A 19,982-nucleotide genomic window follows, 5' to 3' on the forward strand; every position below is an offset into this window, starting at 1 on the left:
TGCCTGTCAAAAAAAATTTTTTTAAAAAAGAGTCTCAGTTGATCACTGATGTCATAAATAAGACTGTCAATTATTAAATCAATAACAGGAGTCACTGTACACTTGCTCCCCATGTCGGACCTCTGTCTTTAATGAGGTGTACTATGAGAATCAACAGTAAAACTTGTCTTCAAAGTGTACATTATACTTTGTGTGTCAGTGTGGGTGCAAATAGTTGAAATCTCTACTTAGTATAGAGTTGGTCTTCTGTATATAAAGTCAATTAAAAATGAATCTTCATGGAAAATGGAATGGGAGAGAGAGTTGGGGGGGAATGGGAGTGGCAGTGAAAGGGTGGGAATGGGGGGAAGAAACATTATATCCCTAAAAGCTGTACATATAAAATTTGTATTCATTAAATAATAACCTTCAAAAAAATTTTTAAATGTAATGTATATGAGTGAAACTGACATTTTGAGATCTTATTCCTATTTACAGCCCTAGTCTATACTCTTGGGGAGCAGTGATTTTTCTACTTACTACTTATTGAATTTTTTTCTTTGGTTAGGTTTAAGCTTATAATTATAAAATAAAATGAAAGTATGGCATTGTAAAAATTAAAAGAAAAAATAAGAAAGAAAAAATGGTGGGAGTATGAGTGAGGGAAAGGGAAAGATAGGAAGTATCAGTATTCTCTGAAATTTTTATATATGAAATACATAAATTTGTTCATCTTATGAAAATAAAAAAATTTAAAAGATCTGATCTTTAAAATTGGCAAAGGATCAGAACAGATATTTTTCAAAATGGAATTATACATGGTCAACAAATACATGAAAAAAATGTTCAATAACATGAGCATTCATGAAAATACAAGTCAAAACCACAAAGAGACGCCGGCACCATGGCTCAATAGGCTAATCCTCTGCCTTGCAGCGCCGGCACACCGGGTTCTAGCAAACCAGCACCAAAATTAGTAGGATAAAAGAAATAATTAAAGTTAGAGAAGAAATAAACAATTGAACACAAAGAACAATACAAAAGATCGGCAAAACAAATTGGGAAACCTAGAAGAAATGGATAGATTCCTGAACACATAAAACCTACCAAAATTGAGCCGTGAAGACATAGAAAACCTAAACAGACACATAACCAAGACAGAGCTTGAATCAGTAATAAAGACCCTCCCAACAAACAAAAACCCAGGACCGTATAGCTTCACTGCTGAATTCTACCAGACATTTAAAAAACTAACTCCAATTGTTCTCAATCTATTCAAAACCATTGAAAGGGAGGGAATCCTCTCAAACTCCTTCTATGATGCCAGCATCACCTTAATTCCTAAACCAGAAAAAGATACAACAGAGAAAGATAACTATAGACCAATTTCCCTGATGAACATAGACACAAAAATCCTCAAAAAAATACTAGCCAATTGAATCCAACAACACATTAGAAAGATCATTCACCTGGCCAAGTGTGATTTATCCCTGGTATGCAGGGATGGTTCAACATTTGCAAATCAATCAATGTGATACATCGCATTAACAAACTGAAGAACAAATGCCATATGATTAGCTCAATAGATACAGACAAAGCATTTGAGAAAATATTGCATCCTTTCATGATAAAAACCTTAAGCAAATTGGGTTTAGAAGGACCATTCCTCAACACAATCTAAGCAATTTATGTCAAACCCATGGCCAGCATCCTACTGAATAAGGGAAAGTTGGAAGCATTCCCAGTAAGATTAGGAACAGACAAGGATGCCTATTCACACCAAAACATTAAATTATATAAAGAGGAGGAAAACTAAAAATGAATTTCTCATCAAACACAGTATAATTCTAGAAGCATTGCAGTTATGTATTTAAACTATTGAAAGAAAAATGTATCTAGGCCGGTGCCATGGCTCAATAGGCTAATCCTCTGCCTGCGGCGCTGACACACTGGGTTCTAGTCCCGGTTGGGGCGTCGGATTCTGTCCCGGTTGCCCCTCTTCCTGTCCAGCTCTCTTCTGTGGCCCGGGAGTGCAGTGGAGGGTGGCCCAGGTCCTTGGGCCCTGCACCCCATGTGAGACCAGGAGAAGTACCTGGCTCCTGGCTTCGGATGAGCGCGGTGCGCCAGCCACAGCACGCCAGCCACGGCAGCCATTGGAGGGTGAACCAACAACAAAAGGAAGACCTTTCTCTCTGTCTCTCTCTCTCTCACTGTCCACTCTGCCTGTCAAGAGATAGAAAGAAAGAAAAATGTTATCAACCCATATTTCAATAATTAATGAAACTTTCAAAATGAAAGTGAAATAAGGACATGAAGGAAAGAAACAAAATATGAATAAATGTATTTTACATCATGAGACTCTTGGTAAGAGCACAAGACAAAGAAATAGTCTGAGAGAAGGAGTTCGGGGTGGCATTGTGATACAGTGAATTAAACTGCCTCTTGGGATTCTTGCATCCCTTAACAAAGCAACCAGTTCATGGTTCATGTCCCAGCTGCCCGGTTTCTGATCTAGAATCCTACTAATGTGCATCCTGGGAAGAAAGAAATCATACCTCCAAACTCCTGCATCCTTGCCTCTCATGTGGGTGATCTAGATTGAGTTATGGGCTCCTGGTTCTTGTTCAGGCCCCACCTCCAGCTATCAAGGTCTCTTGTTCTCGTTCTCTTTCTCCCTTTCCCTTTCCCTCTCTCTCTCCCTCTCCCTCTCCTTCTTCCTTCCTCCCTCCCTCTCTCTCTCTTTCTCTAATACATAAATAAAACTTCAGAAAAGTAAGTGAGGAGGAAAATATATTCATTTATGTACATTGTTCAGGAAGTGCTCCCTCTGAAAGGACATATGCACAGCGCTAAGGGAAGCAGCCTTAAAGATATCAGGTACAAAGCAATCCAAGCAGAGAGAGCAAGAGCAAAGGCCCTGGGCAGGAGTGTGATTGGCATGTTCAAGGAACTATAAGGAGGTCAGTGTGGTGAAGAAGGCAGAACAAGGATATGCAAATGGAAACTTTTTAGGATGAAGGTGCTGTTGCTAGGGGAGAAATGATGGGCTGGGAGTGGGGTAGTAGGTGTCAAAAGCACAATAATGACTCCCAAAGCATCTACATCCTAATCACAGGTGCTTCTGAACATGTCACCTTACCTGACAAAAGTTAACTTTGCAAATGTAATTCAATTAAATACTTTGAGATAGGGGGATTGTCCTAGATTTATCTAGACAGGCCCAATCCAATCACGTGGCAGGGTTGAGGGGGTGGAGAGTAGAGTTGATCTTAAAAAATAGAGGCCTTTTCCTAGCTGTTCCAGCTGTGGTCAGAGGGAGCTATGACTATGGGGAAATGGTCAGAAAGATTCTTCAAAGACGGAGGAAGAGGTGACACTGAGCCAAAGTGTGTGCAGTGTTTCTAGAAGCTGCAAAGGCCGTGGAAACAGATTCTTCCCTAAAGCCTCCAGGAAGTATCACAGGCCTGCAGACACTTTGACTTTAGCCTGTTAAGACTCCATTAGAGGCCGTAGCCACAGCTCACTAGGCTAATCCTCCACCTGCAGCGCCAGCACACTGGGTTCTAGTCCCGGTTGGGGCGCCAGATTCTGTCCCGGTTGCCCCTCTTCCAGGCCAGCTCTCTGCTGTGGCCCAGGAGTGCAGTGGAGGATGGCCCAAGTGCTTGGGTCCTGCACCCCATGTGAGACCAGGAGAAGCACCTGGCTCCTGGCTTCGGATCAGTGCGATGGCTGTGGTGGCCATTGGAGGGTGAACCAACGGCAGAAGGAAGACCTTTCTCTCTGTCTCTCTCTCTCTCACTGTCCACTCTGCCTGTCAGAAAAAAAAAAAAAAAAAAGACTCCATTAGATTCCCTACCCACAAAACTGTGAGAGAACAAACTTACATTACCCTACACCAGGCAGTTTGTGGTAACTGGTTACAACGACAATAGGACATGAACTCTCTAGGTATCAACAAAGAACTATCACTCTGGTTACAGTGGAAAGAACCAAATAGGGAAGAGACAACAATGAGGACCCAGCCCTTAATTTAAACAGAATTAATACGATGTGCCTACACTCATGCCAATCATAAAGAAACTTTTGCCATCCTTAAAAATGTAGACTAACAAAACATTTGTGTCCAAATGTGAAGTGGGAGCCTGCAGCAGTCTGGTGAAATCCCAGCTAGAAAAAAAGAGCTCTGACAGACTGACTCTGATAGGGATAGAAGTTATCACTGCAGTTACAATTCTATCAAGTGCAATTTTAATAACAATAGAAGAAAGCCGCTAGAGATGAGGGCTGAGCAGGCAAACATCTCAAATTGCTTCCCATCAAAGCATCCTCAGCCATTTGGGCTGAACACCGTCTGGGATGGCATAGAGAAGAGCATGTGAAGTGGGTATCCATCACTGGAGCAGGGCTGTCATCTACAGAGACTTTTTCACTCAACTGGGAGGATTGTCAAGACCACCCCTTGAGTTCCAGCCTCCTACACCCATGTTTCCAGAACTCTGAAGTCACTCTCAATAATCTGAGTGAGATCAGTCAATACTCTGCATGCCCACATGGATGAAAGTCATGGCATGACAATCACGGAGTCTGTGTCTCTCCAGATTCTCAGCATCTGGCCTACATCTGGGCCCCCGCAGAAGGGTGTCACTGATCGCCAGAATTCTTTTCTTCTTGGAGCTGCCTCCTCCAGCCTATAAACCTCCAATGTCTCCAGTTCTTTCTTCTCTTTTGTGGGAATAGATTTCTTTTTCCTGTGGTAGAAAGATAGAAAGGAGCTCCAGAAGAAGGGATTTTTTGCTTTATTTTGTTTTGTTTTCAAATAGGACATAGTTAACACAGCAGAGACCATGGGCATTTACTATGCACCAAGCACCATGCACTGGACTTGTGACATATCATTTGTATCCTGACAACATAGCTTTGAAGCAGCTATTCTTTTCTCTACTTTACAGATGTAAGAATTAAAGCTTGATGAGTAATTTGAATAACTTGCCAGTTTCCAATGCTAATACAAAGAGAATCAGGATTCAAACCCAGATCTCTGACTCCACCAATCTGAAGAATTCTGACAATGAAGAAAACTCTTGGATCCCTTGATGCCTCACTCTCTTTCCCTCTTTCATCTCATTTTCAAACACATAAATACAAAACTGAACTCAAATGCCCTATACAGTGACTATAGTCTGCAACTCTCTTATCCAGAAAGTATTTAGGATGTATTTGCTAACTAGAGCTGTGGTTATGAGAGTAAAAAGAGCTAGAAATAAAGAAGGGCTTAGATTTGATTAGGGAGGTTCATTTTTAACTTAACTGGCACATTTCTTTTTCTATAAAGCTTGCCGTTACCTCTCATTCATCTGCATCTAACGTGAAGTAACCTTCTGATCTGAGAAACTAGTGATTTTTCCTTTTGAATTACTTCTAGAGATTGCGATCCAACCAGATTGCTATCAGCAATCCAACCACTAATGCTATTGGCAGTTTAGCATAGGAGTTACAAATGAGTAACTGAGTTTACGAATGAGTAAAATGACTTGGTAGTAAACAGACTTGGGTTCAAATCCCCTAGGTGTCACTAACTACCCCAACATCCATGGGTAAATTGTGGCTTTCTATACTTCAATTTCCCATTCTTAAAGTAGAATAACAATACTTCACAGGGTTGCAATAAGCACAATGAAGTCATGTGCATAAGTCTCTTTGGCACAGTGGCACACAGGAAGCAGTCAACAAATGTTAGCTATTAGCACTATTACCACATAGCTCAGGACACAAGTGGCAAATAAAACCAAGGACCAACATCACAGACCAAAGCAATGAGCCCTTTACTCTCTGAACCTCCAAAGAGATAGCAATGTTGTGATTTTGAAGAGAGCTGATGCTAGGCAAAGAATACTTGTCCTCAGCACATCTGAAATGTTTCTTGGTATTTCCAGGTATTGTACTCCAGCAACCCATGTTGTGCATTAGGTATACCTCCTGTCTCTGTGCCTCTATTCCATTTCCATGGTCCCTCCAGTGGAAGCTCATAACATAAACCATGGAGGTGATTTATTGGGATGAAAGAAATATTTATAAGACTTTAATTTATGGTTTTAATATTCTTTTAAGCATTTTAAATGAAGATAATATTCTATTACATTAATATTTGTATTTAACTTGTGAATACACATACAAATGTATTTGGAATACATGGTTAAAATTTTGTTAACCAATAGAGTGTGAAATCTGAAAAAATGTGAAATTAGAGTCCTATCCCATTTCTACAGGGATAAAGAATTATAAGCTTAAGAACTTTCTGGGGCTGTTACAGGTAAATGAAGGCAGGAGGCCAAGGGGAATAGCAATGAAAATGGAGGAGGGGATGCCTTATGCCTCCCTCCAGATGTTCAGAATCAAAAATATCTGTAAATATTTTCCTATTACCATTTGCAGCCAAGTCAAGGTAGCAGGAATTATTCAGTACATGGGGTTGGGGTGGAGGAGGTAGAAGAAATGGGTAAGATCCCTCTTAGTGTCATTACCCACTGACCTACCAGTCAAAACTAATGTGTTACTTTAAGAAGTCAGTACAGAGCCCTAAGACAGATTATCAAGGCAGCTTGTATAAGACTTAGGCTAGGAGTCAGAATACCTGATTTCCAGTCCTGGAACTGATCTTTATTCATGTGACATGGTATTGAATAGATAATTTAGCTCCAAAATTTGGTTTCCTCATCTACTTATGGAATATAACAGATTCTTTGAAGGGTTTTGGGGCATTGTAACATTCAAGTGAGATAATTTATGTCCAAGGGCTTCCATGACTGCAATGACTGTTGAATGTCAATCATTCACCTCTGTGATGACTTAATGAATACAGCAATGAATTATAGGTTAAAGCTAGTCGCCAGACTACTCTGCAGAAGAGGAAGGAGAACTGTCTCAAGTTATCCTAGGTGGGAAAACCTAATATAAAGTAGATTTTTGGAACAGAACTAAAAAATCTGTACTGCCTTGTCAAATTTTATATTCTCAATCACAGACATTTTCAAGCTAAGGCTACATGTCTAGACATTTGTAAAGCAGATTCATCGTTAGTGAAAAGTTTGGAGTAGACAACTTTTACATTCCCTGCAAACACTAAAATGTTATCATTCTAAGCCAAGCAAAATGAGAAGCAGTTAAACAGTACCATAATTGCCATCAATTTAGGTCCTTTGGCAGGTTAATGGAAAGAATAAAAATATTTGGGTATAGAAGTAACTTCAAATTATGTAACTCACCCACAGAAGACTTTAACCTGCCTCCCATAAGTCCCTCAAGTTCCTGCTTCATAGAATAAGTTGTTCAACATTTCCTTTAGTCTTGTTCCCAAGGCAATTTTAATTATCCTATAGAAATGAGGTTCTTGAAAGATATTGAAGATGAGTAAATCATATCAGCTATCAAAACTATACATAATTCATTCACAAAGATTTTATCTGCAGCCCAAATCTTGTCTTTAGAACCAGAACCAACTAATCAACCTATAACCTACTATCCCACTGCAACATTTTCTAAAATAAATTTAGCATCTTCTCTTCACCTCTACCTTCTAGGAACCATCATCTGCCCATTTTCTATACTCAGAAATTCAGAGTCATCCTTGACCCCACTTAATTCCTTTATCTTCATATCCTGTGATTTTTACCTACTAAACACTTCTTGAATATATTCACTCCTTTCTATGTCTTTCTCTACTCACTGCCTTAAACCAAACTTCTATCATCTGTTGCCTACATTACTACAAGAACCCCCAGTGATTTTTCTTATCTACTCTTGCCCTTCTCCCACTGTGCACTATGTGGGTTTCCCAATTTCCCTAGAACAAACCCACAAAATAAGCCCCAAGGTGCTGCAGTGTCTAGCCCTGAGTCACCTCCCAGCGTGCCTCCTTCTTGCCCCACCTTCTCTTCACTCCAGCCACACTAACCTTCTTTCCATTTCTCACTCTTTCATGCTTCTCTCCACCACAAGATCTCCTCTTACACCATTCCTTCTACCTCCCCAGTATGCCTTCCTAGACCTTTCTCACCCTTTAGACCAATGCTCAAGCATCACGGCCTCAAGGAAGACTTCTCTTACCTCTCTGACAGTTCCAAAGTTGCCATTTTAGGCTATTAGGGCATCTGTCAGCAAGTGTAACAGGTGAAGTTGAATATTTGTATGTGATGATTTTTTTTCTTTTCAACTTTTATTTAATAAATATAAATTTTTGAAGTACAACTTTTGAATTATAGCAGCTTTTCCCCCATAACCTCCCTCCCACCCGCAACCATCTCATCTCCCACTCACTCTCCCATCCCATTCTTCATCAGGATTCATTTTCAATTATCTTTATATACAGAAGATCAACTTAGTATATACTAAGTAAAGATTTCAACAGACTGCACCCACAAAGACACACAAAGTATAGAGTACTGTTTGATTAGTAGTTATACCATTAATTCTCATAGTTAACACATTAAGGGCAGAGGTCCTACATGGGGAGCAGGTGCAAAGTGACTCTCGTTGCTGATTTAACCATTGACACTCATATTTATGACGTCAGTAATCACCAAGGCTCTTGTCATGAGCTGCCAAGGCTATGGAAGCCTCTTGAGTTCACAAACTCCAATCTTATTTAGACAAGGTCATAGTCAAAGTGGAAGTTCTCTCCTCCCTTCAGAGAAAGGTACCTCTTTTTTTGATGGCCCTTTCTTTCCATTGGGATCTCACTCACAGAGATCTTTCATTTAGGTCATTTTTTTTATTTTTTGCCACAATGTCTTGGCTTTCCATGCCTGCGAAACTCTCATTGGCTTTTTAGCCAGAACCAAATGCTTTAAGGGCTGATTCTGAGGCCAGAGTGCTGTTTAGGGCATCTGCCATTCTATGAGTCTGCTGTGTATCCTGCTTCCCATGTAGGATCATTCTCTCCTTTTTAATTCTATCAATTATTTGCAGACACTGGTCTTATTTATGTAATCCCTTTGACACTTAATCCTATCTTTTTGATCAATTATGAACTTAAACTGATTACTTTAACAAGTAAGATGGCATTGGTACATGCCACCTTGATGGGATTGCATTGGAATCCCCTGGCACATTTCTAGCTCTACCATTAGGGGTAAGTCCGAGTAAGCATGTGCTGAACTGTACAATGTGATGATTTTTGTTACTGTGTATTCTCCCCCACTAAATTTTAAAACACATGAGGGCAGGAATAATGGTATTTTTCTCAGGGCCTGGAATATAGATGGTCCTCAATAGATACCATCTTAATAACTGAGAAAACCACTAAATGATGAATGACAAAAAATGAATGATAGACATGCTTTTGCAAGTCACTTTCTCTTCTCACACCTGAGGCTAATTCTTAAGTCTGAGGCCAGGGGAATGGATAACAGAGGAACAGAAGAGGGAACAAGATGAAATCCATATTCACCAACTACCCTAAAAATCTTTAGTTCCAGAATGCAAAATTTTTTAAAAGTATAAAAAAGACCCCAAAAGAAAGTTGTACTCCTGCTGAGCTCCCAAGTACATACTTTTATCCATCATAAACAGCAAAAACAGATGCTACCTGCAAGACGCACAGCACATCTGCGTGGATGAAGCAGTGACACTCGACTGTCCTCTAGGGGAAGCGATTCGCATGCTGCTCTCTGGTGTGCTCACGCTTGCACGTTCTTTTCAGGTAGCCCTGCAATGACAGTGTTCAGAGAACTGACATTGCAGTTTGGGATGTGTTCTTCAAGTTCACCTTCAGTCCCCGTGCTTGGGTTAAAATTAAAATTTAAAAAAAAAAAATCTGTTTTCAGGGCTTCTTTTCTCCTTGCCACACTCCCTTCCTCAAACTTTCACATTTGACTGTTGTCAAGTTATCATGCATTCACTAATCAAAACAAAGGGAATATGAGAAATGACTGAAAGCTTTATGCCAAGTATGAAAATTGCCTGAAGGATGTGGTAGCACCAGCCATTCAAAGGACTCAGCTTCTTTTTGAGAAAACAGGACTTTGATTTGCTCATAGTATTCTTTTTTTAAGGTTCTCAAAATGTCTCTTGAAGAATTCAAAAGGTTATTTGGTAAGGAGTTTTCTTAAGCAAGGTGGATACATTGAGGCATAAAATATACTTTTTAAAAACAAAGCAGTAGCTGAAATAAATTGAAACTGATTTCTTTGTTCCAACAAGAGCTAATGCTGTGAAAACAGGTGGGAACGGGAACAATTTGCCCTGGGAGCCCTGGTTGCAGTTCAATTTAATCTAATTTACATATGAGCCTGGGAGTTCCTGAAATTGTATTCCCTAGTGGCCCTTAAACTACCACCACTGAAGATATGCTCCCTTTCTTATGGTAACTGGACATTAAGTTCAGTAAAAGCTCCAACGTTTATCTAATCACTTAAAAAAACCAGGCAAATACACTCCTAAAATAGTGACATCTCTTTCCAGAATCTTCAGTAGTTACTGAAACAAACAAGGGAATACTGTATCTACTGACTGTTAAGCCAAAAAAAGGGGGGGGGGTGAAGCTGGTGTTTCCTACCCAATATATTTTCTTTTCAAACTTCAGACAGCTTCATCCTACCACACCCAGCTACTTGTGACTGCTTCCAAAGACTGACACACATTGATGAAAGATGACATTTTTGCAACCCTTTCCCTCCCAAGATTCATGGTGAGGTGGCCCTGCTCCAGTAGATGCTACACTTCATCATCTCTGTCTATCTTTCTGTCCCAGGAGTGACAAGGTCCACGGGGGGAAAGCATCCTGCTGCAGCAGCCCTGGCTCAGACCTTGAGAGCTGAAAGCCGGGATGCACACATCAGCTAAGACAGCTGGCTCCCCCTCGGAAGCTGAGTCACTAACCTGGCCAGCCTATTTAATCGCTTGGAAAGTGGTTAGACTGAACAGGACATGCAGTGATTAGTAATTCAGACTGGTCTCAGAGCTTCATGTTTTTGACTGTGAGCCGCCAACTGCAGCCTTTCTCTTGGAGTCAACAGGAAGTGAGAATAGCAGGCCAAATTTGACACCCTTTGACGTAACCAGGGATGGACTTCAGCCCTCAGTTCTCCACCCAATAACACAGAGATTTTGAAAGTGAGCCCTTCTGTTTAAATCCATCCACCAAGACCCAGGAGCAGAAAGAATTAAGAATTGAAGAAAACTTATTTTGATAACTCAGATTTAACTTTATCTTCTTACCTCTCGTTTAATAGAAGAGAGGAGGGAAAGAAGGAGGAGGGTAGAGAAGAAAGAGAAGGCATTTGTCTCAGACACAGATCTAAGAATGGTAAAAATAAAAAAAATTAAGTAAGCTACTCCTCAAAACCAATGGGGAAATGATTGTGATTGAGGCAAACATAAAATCTACTCTTCTGATGATTTTTTATTCATTATGCTGCCTTTGTAAAACATCCCAAAGTAGGCATAGCAAGACATGGCCACACAGTCAGAAGTGATACAAATAGACTTTTTATGAAACACTTCCTATTTCTGGTTACAATTACAGCTGTAATGATTGATTCATGGTCAGCTATTTCCAACTCCAGTTGTGGTAATAGCAATGAGATTTAAAATTTGATCATTTCACATGGCAGGTTTAGTGAAAGAAAGTAATTGTATATAACTTTGCACTCACCTCTATTTTTTTCCCTATCTTCTGTCTTTCCTCTCCAATTCATCCCATGCCTCATCTCCAGATTAGTTTCCTAAAATATCCCTGCTGTGCGTGTATTCACTTGAAGTTAGAACATTCATTCTCTAATGAAACCCTGGGCAAATGTTCCATTGATGTAAAAAGGTTGGGATTATTATTACACTCCATCTCTAAAAAGTCCAAGCCATGTTATTAGAAGGAATATAAATTTCTCATGTAACCCCAGATGGGATAACCTTTAGAAAAAATTAAATTCTAACTGTGGGAAGCTTTATTTCAGATTCTTTGGGAAAACAGTAGCCCCCATGGAATGGAAGCACTCACTCACTCTGTCCCTACACCCGCCCTCCTCCCCAAAGGATCCAGAGTTTCTTATGCCCAACCCTACCTCATCTGAAGAAGACATCAAACACTGACACAACCTCCTATCTCAGAGCCAATACTCAATGGAAGGAATATTCTACCGGGACTTCCTTATTCTGTGGGATAGTGGAGTATCCTAAGGAGAGGAGGCATCAAAATATGGAAGAATCTGGAAGGAGTGGTGTCTCTGAAGTGAAGGAAAGGAGGAGTAAGAGCCAGGTACATACCCACATGGGACAAGACAATGAGGCCCCATCTTGTCAGATGGGACAAGAATTGAGCTGGCCAAACAAGTGACCTAACTCCTGATTTCCATGCCTCCTCCTCCTCACCATGTGGATTCCGGAGCATTTAGTTAAAACCAAATACTTCGGTATAAAAGAAATTTTTTTGAAAGACCAGTCATCATAAGTGTGAAATGAGCAGACAGGGATAATTCTAGTACCTCACTGCCCATTATAAGCTGCAGGGAAAAATAGCCCTGAAGACAACTAGGAGTATAAGAAACTGAAAAACTGAACATCACCTGCTCCCCTGCCCTACGTCCAGCCTCTGCCTTGCTAGGAGACACCATGAGGGCCTGGGTCTTTCCAGGAGCTACCACTGGTGGGGCAAAGATTTGCTTCAATGGGGAAAACCAAGACATTAACAAAGATGCCTTCCTTTGACTGCCTTCTCTCTTTGTCCTCCACAGACGTTTCAATCACAAACATTGTTCTCTATAATGTACCATCTTAAGTCTCAGGAATTATTGTGCCAAAATAGTTTCTTAAAATATGTTCTTATAAAAAAAGAATGAAGAAAAATTTTTAAAGAGTAAAAATGAAAAGAAAATTTTAAAAGTCCTACATAAGTGTCACTTAATGCTCATACACAGCTACATGTATACCTGTACATCACACAGAAAATCAACCAAGCCTTGCAATGATTTTAATTCCAGCTTTCTATGTTCTTCATAACCCATTTGGAAATCAAATATCATTGACCTTTAGTACTCAAGCCTGATGATATCTAGCAAGTCCTAAATCACTAGTTATAGTATTTCTCAAATACGACTATAATAGTCATTCAGTATAAGTGCCAGGATTCATCCTGTGTCTTTAATCAATTTATCTATACAATCATGATAACAATACATAATCATAGACTTGTAAGGATTAAATAGGTAAGTATAACCTTATGTGCTTAGACTAGGTATTGGTAAACTTGTTCTATAAAAGACCAGACAAAAATATTTCAAGCTTTGTGGTTCATAAAGTCTCTGTCTCAGTTACTCATCTCTATCCTTGTACAGCAAAGTTAGCCATAGACCAATGAGTATGGCTGTATTTCAATAAAACTTTATTCACAAAACAGGCAGGCAGTGAGCTAGATTTGACCCAAAGGAAGTGGTTTAATGGCCCCTGACTTAAACAAGTGTTCAATATATTTATTATATTTATGATCCTAGTCAAAACTGATAGTTTTTCATTTCCATATTTTGCTTATCTTTCTTAGTAACATCTGTAATTGAATTCTGGATACCCTAATTTACCCGCTCATCATTGTTGACACTGAGAAGGAAAGGATATGTCGGAGGATTTTTATCTTGCTTATACATGCATATCATCTAGTGGTTGAAAAGTGTAATTACAACATATTTTTAAATGTCCCTGGCCTTGCTCAAACACATCCTCAATAAGAGAGAGGGCTGCTTTCCTCAGTCTGCTCATGGTGGGCAGCTGCACCAGGACTACAGAACCTGGCAAAGCCACCTGGCTCCAAAAATCTCTTACAGGTCTCTGAGGGGTGCGCATAAATCAGGTTTTTGTAGACAACCAGAAGTCCTCACTGAAAGGGAAAAAATCAACTTCTTTAAGAAATAAACAATTGCATACTACTTACCTGTATCATATGTGTATGTATATTTAATAATGAAAATACTTTTTAAAATTTCATGGCAAATGTAATTAAAAGATAAATCTATTTTTGGTGGAACAAAATTTGAAATCCATGCTTACAAAGGATCTTTTAAAAGTTCAGAAAAAAATGCATATGATGAAAAAAAAAACCTATGCATGAATTTCAAAAATTATTTGCACAAAAAGATACATCTGTTAAGTCCAAGTTTTAGCAAACTTTTTAAAGAACTGTTGCATTTCAGAGAAACAATACAGTATAGGTATGTTTTTTATCCTAAAAGTACCTTTCATGAAAGTGTTGAATGATCCCTTAGCATGAAGTGGAGACAGCTCTTGAAATCCTGGTGGTGGCTTTCTCTTTCCTGCTCTGTCTCTGCTGCCTTAGCATCACCTTCTATGCTTTTTTCTTTTCTACAGTCCATGCTGACCCCCACTACCTTCACAGTGGCCTCAATTTCCTGACAATAACACTAAGCATTGATAATTCTCAGTCTCTCTCTACTATTGTGTAGAGGTTAGAACTTAAGTGCTTAGCATCTTCACAAACCTCACTTCCAGAACTCTGGTGCTTGTTTCTAACATTTTTTGCAGAAATCTTGCCTATCAGTCTATTCCTTAAGAATTTTATTTTAGACAAGCATGTCTGAAGATGATTTTCTTACTGTCTGGTATTACAATGGAGTGAAGAGACTGAGAGACAATGGTTTCAAATGCCACTTCTTAAATAGTTGGAAAAAAAAATCTTCCAATTCCATCTTTCTTCAGTGTGTGTCCTCCCATTAAACAGAAGTCATTTACAGGCATTTTTGAGAGTTACTATATACAATGAACTCTGAGTTGTAAGCAATCTTATTCCCCAACCCTCTCCCCAAAATCATTAAGAACTCACTGGGTTAATACCCCACCAGAAAATGCATATCTCATTAAACACAGCATGACTCAAGGCAGAAGTTATGGACAATTTGTCAGCATTATTAGAGGTAATGGTTCACCCTCCTAAATGGCTTTGTCTGCTCCGTTTCTTCTGGAGATTCACAGGCAGCTAAGTTCTCTCAACCCTCTCCTACCATTGTCACCAAACCACACTAACCCCCTGCCTTCCACAGACACTGGTTGGCCTTAAACCTCCTCCTTTGTCCTTCTTCTGGTAGCCTGACTTCCTGAGAATCTGGGCTCCTTTTTTCCTCATTCCAATGCATTTTCTTAGGAGGATATCCTTGCTCTGCTTTTGAGGCAACTCTCCATCCTATATTTCCAAACAAGGTTCCTATTTCGTTTCTCCCAAATCTTGGAGCTGACCAGAAAAAAAAAAAAAAAAAAAAGAATTGCCCCCAACACATACACTACTTTGGACTCTGTGATTTTTGTCTGTTTGCTCTCTCCAGTCATTTACACTGACCTGTGAGATTTTCCATAGTGGCCATTTAACATACTCATCCCTCCTTACACCTGCCATGGGACTCACCCAGCTAAGTTTTAGGACACTCTTGGGATCATGTGTAAAGTGAGTTCTGGGCACTAAAATAACATGGGCAAAGAGCTTACAAGACTGGGATTCTGTCCCTGACCATGGCAGGAAGTATTTGAATGATCATCAGACAACAGTTTGCTCAATAAAATGAGGAGATTGGCCTCAACAAGCAATCAGATCCCTTTCCAATCAAATGATCTGTCATTCTGGACCAATCTTAGATTCTTTTGTAAGGATGCCAACTGGATTCTAATTATAGCCACACAGGTAAAGAAGGGGATATATTCTGAGAAGTGCATCATTAGACAGTTCTGTCATTACGTGAACATCATAGGGTATACTTATACTAAGCTTACAAGGTCATCAGGAGATAAAATGTTATGGGACCTTTGTACATGTGGCCTCTCACTGACCAACCGTGCATGACTATACAACCCATTCACCCTCTGCTTGGGTGAAACTGCCAAAATAATTTCCCAAAGGACTTTGTGATACCTTGTCATCAACCTTCTACCCTCTGTTAGCAGAATCCCAAGACTTTGAATTTTCTACTTTCATTATTGGCATTGAGAGCAAATTCTTCCCTCTTACATTCCTTTTTGGCTTTAACATTTCTTCCAGAAATGAAAGATCACTCAGCATTGATTTGAAATTGTCCAGCTCTAAATCCCAGACTTGATTCCTATTGTCCTTTCAGAACAACCCCCTCAAGGCCTGCACACAAGAGGTGCCTGGATTTAGTACAGATTCTGCCACTCTCCCTATTAGAAAAAGCATGGGGATTTTTCTGGGTACTATGTAGCCTCCCTGCCATTTCAGAATGTCTGTCTCCAAGTTCTACAAGAAAGAGATATTTTTGAATTTTTATTTGTGGCATATATCCTGCTTATGCCAGCAGATGCGTCAAAGATACCACAACTAAAATAGGATTTTTTTATAGGAAAACAGAACTTAGGGCCTGAATTAATTGTTGACATCATATGTACTCCCTCAGAAATCCAGCTCTTTAGCAATAGCTCTGCCCCCTTCTAGCATACTTTACCCCCTACCCTTCATTATTATTAAGGACATATGTACAGAAACAAGATCTATGCCTTGGCAGACTTCTTCCATGCCAGCCAGTCATACCCCAGCTGATGCTAGAACCCTCTTTGTCTCACATCACACTTAGTTATTGTGCAGAAGAGAGTGTGTTCCCAAAGGGCAGATTGTGACTTTCAGGAAAGGAGGAGCAGCCATCAGCTCAGATGAACTGAGTGAAGCCAAGACTGGGACCTCCTCACCAGTATCCTTAAAGAGTCACAGGGGAAGAAATCAATAAACACAAAAAAGAAAAAAAACAATAGAGGCCGGCGCAGTGGCTCAATAGGCTAATCCTCCGCCTTGCGGCGCCGGCACACCGGGTTCTAGTCCCGGTCGGGGCGCCGGATTCTGTCCCGGTTGCCCCTCTTCCAGGCCAGCTCTCTGCTGTGGCCCGGAAGTGCAGTGGAGGATGGCCCATGTCCTTGGGCCCTGCACCCCATGGGAGACCAGGAAAAGCACCTGGCTCCTGGCTTCAGATCACCAGCGATACGCTGGCCACAGCGCGCCGGTCGTGGCGGCCATTGGCGGGTGAACCAATGGCAAGAGGAAGACCTTTCTCTCTGTTTCTCTCTCTGTGTCCACTTGCCTGTCAAAAAAAAAAAAATAGAGTGAAAAATGAGGCAAAAATATTTGGAAAGAAATTTGGAACCAGGTTTTCTAAGAGGTGTCAGTTATTTTATAGGAGATCCATAATCATGCACGTTTTCATTCTCAAGTCAGAATTTGTAGCTTCTGACTCAGTTCTGACATTTATTCCTCTACTTTCCTGACATACAAGACCTCTGTTCCAACAAAACAATTCTTCTACTATTTTGTACTAAATGTATTTCTATGCCTTACTTATATTAATCTCACCACCTTGAATGCCTGATCTCTACCATAAGAAATACTACGCATCTTCAAAGTCTTTCTCCAATGTCGCTCTCTTTTCCACATCTTAAAGTGGAGAGGATGGACCATGAGGATCTATGGAGGGGCCAGGTTAGATGCTGTGGATTAACTAAGACTGGTCATTTTTGTGATGAGTTTGATTTTGGAGACAGAGACACAATGGATTACAGAATCAAGCTGTGGGTATAAGACACTTGATGAGCTTATCAGAGAACATTCTAAAACTGTTGTTCTTCTCACAGTTGACTACTTCCTAAAGTACATTGTATGTATCGTATGCCCAAGACCATGAATTCTCTAAATCAACCAGAGTGCAGGTCTTATGTGTGTATACCTAAGAGGCCAGGTATGGAAGGAAGCACATAAACCAGGAAATTTAAAGAAAATGACAAGGAGAAAACTCAGTGTGTCAACTGGGAGACTTGATCATATATTTTATTGACACTTCCTATGTTCAAACAGTTTGTTAGGAATTTTTTTTATAATACCTAAAACATTTAACTGTATTCAAAGAAGAAAAAAAAACCTATGAGGTAAGCATGAGCATCTTCATTTATGGTTGAGGAAGATAAAGTCAATTAACTTGCCCCAGGCTCCTCGGCTAGCATGTGAGATCCCAGGTTAAACCAGTTTGGGAGCCTGAATTCTTAGCTTTCCCTCAACGGCATCCCCACCAGTTTCCAAAGCCAGGAAGACGTAGTCCTTCCCCATCCAGGGTAGTCTTCTGACCCACTGCAAATCCAGGGGTCACTGCACATTCGTGATTCTGAAACTTAGCCATGACTCAAAATGGATTCAGAGACACCGGCCCCACAAACAAAGTAGTAACGGCAGTCCGCAGCCTTCCTTACCTACCTCCTCCTGTGTTTTCCTGCACAGCCTTCAGCAAAATATTTAACTCTCACCTTCTCAAACTCCATGTGCTCCTGGGTGACCAGAAGCCCTCCCTGGGGAAGCATTCTCTGTTCCTCCAGGGTAAGCCTTCCCACCTCGACAGGCCCAAAGCCCTCTGGACCAACCGGAAACATCTCTTTATGCATACCTCTTCCGGTTTGGGCCTTTCATAGTATTTTTAACATCTTGCATACCTGTCTCTTACTAGTCTGGGTGGTTTTCAAAAGCAAAATACACGGCCTCAGTGATCTCAGTTCAGCAAGGCTTAATATCATGCCCTGAATAAATTAACAAATTTTAGAAATGGGTGTCTTACATGCATACAAGCAAGTATCCATTCAGAGCTTTCCATGGCAGAAGAAGGATGACCCCTGAATCCAATGCATGAATTTTTAGAAACTTGCCACCTGTGCTTAAGGGGGTCATTTCCTTAATGTGCCTCAAGAAATGAGATAAATTAAAGCATCTCTACCCTCTTATTTGGAAAACAGGGTTCTCGCCACTGTCACAGGACAGATGATCAGAACTGAAGGGCAGAGAGGCAGTTGGGTAATATCAATTGATTGGAATTGTGAGTGATTCAACTGCGTGAAACTGAAAGGCACCGTTAGCCTGTGCTGGTGGAGATCGCCAAGCTGCTGGGGTGGAGAGCCGACCCTGATGAGAGAACCCAGCCCTGGGTCAGGCCTTCTCAACCCCGCCTGCATTACAGTCACCTGGGGAGCTCTATAAAATTCTGAATGCATGGTTCCCACCCTTAGGATGTTTAATTTAATGGGACTAAAGTGGGGCCTTGGCATCAGTGTTTTTTAAAGCTCCCTTGGGATTTTTAATGTGTAACCAACCATGAGAAGACTCCAGGAAAAAAGGTTACCCTCTCATATCTGCCTTTCAGTGGCTGGGGAACCAAATTAGAAACCCAGTCTTTGGTCCTGGGTCCACTTGTGTCTCATTTCTCCCTCTTCTTTGGGTCATGGTTTTATACCTTCCACAGTCAGCACAGCAGGAATGCTTGCCTGCAGCCTGTACCTCCAGGATGTATGTGTGCACACGTGTGTGTGTGTGTGTGTGTGATCAGACACATCCTGTGCTGCATAACGGGGCAAGGAGAAAGCTCAGCATTTTGACTGAGATTTTGTTCCAACCAAGCAGCTCTCTGCTACTTTTGTTGTGCGTGGTTGGCACCAGGTAAGGAGATCCAAAGAAAACACTTGGGAAATATTGTGATACAGCCACAGCTGTGCCTCAATAGGAAAAAAAAAAAAAAAAACTGCCTGAGGCTTTCTCCCTCTCTTCAAGGCTTCTTCAGCACTTTGTTTTTCCTGTTTGGAAACAAATGAGACTGAAAAAGTTTCAGATGCTTTTCTACAATTACACAATCGTTCCCCCTTCTCTCCCGTCCAAAGCCTGCAACACGGCAGCACCTTACTTTCCAGCCGTAGCGACTCCATTTGCCAGGAGGTAACTCCCTGCTGTAGCTGCTGCTTTGCAAGAAACTCAGAAAACTCCTTGGCGTCTGTGCTCAGGCTTTGTGTTTCTCTGCTGTGTTTCCAAAACGCTCTTGAAGATGTGTTTGTATTTTCCCCCTTTTCTGGCTTCATGCTCGCCCATGTAAATGTAGAAAGCTCTTCCAGTAGGAAAGAATGGCGCATTTGGAGCACTCGCTGATTTCATACACATTTGCTCCCATTTAAAGTAACTTTGCATACAGCAGCATTCTGTACTGCTTAAA

At 40.7% G+C, this 19,982-nt stretch overlaps 1 long non-coding RNA gene across 4 annotated transcripts; it reads right to left on the bottom strand.

Moving 5' to 3' along the window:
* Positions 1-634: 634 nt before the first annotated feature.
* Positions 635-18,546, bottom strand: LOC149126317 (uncharacterized). 4 transcript variants are annotated; one of them, XR_016235898.1, is made up of 3 exons: positions 18,208-18,543; positions 9,563-9,682; positions 635-2,202 (listed from the first exon to the last, which is right to left on the bottom strand). It is a non-coding gene; the product is annotated as an uncharacterized LOC149126317 (long non-coding RNA). The 4 variants fall into 4 exon arrangements; XR_016235897.1 differs by lacking the exon at positions 635-2,202 and adding an exon at positions 3,822-4,727 and having other exon boundaries at positions 18,208-18,542; XR_016235900.1 differs by lacking the exon at positions 635-2,202 and adding an exon at positions 3,822-4,727 and having other exon boundaries at positions 18,262-18,537.
* Between the last annotated feature and the right edge of the window lie 1,436 nt (positions 18,547-19,982).

The sequence above is a fragment of the Oryctolagus cuniculus genome, chromosome 6 (genome assembly GCF_051225735.1).
Source record: "Oryctolagus cuniculus isolate XC-2025 breed Fujian yellow rabbit chromosome 6, ASM5122573v1, whole genome shotgun sequence".
In the NCBI taxonomy this organism is placed as follows: domain Eukaryota; kingdom Metazoa; phylum Chordata; class Mammalia; order Lagomorpha; family Leporidae; genus Oryctolagus; species Oryctolagus cuniculus.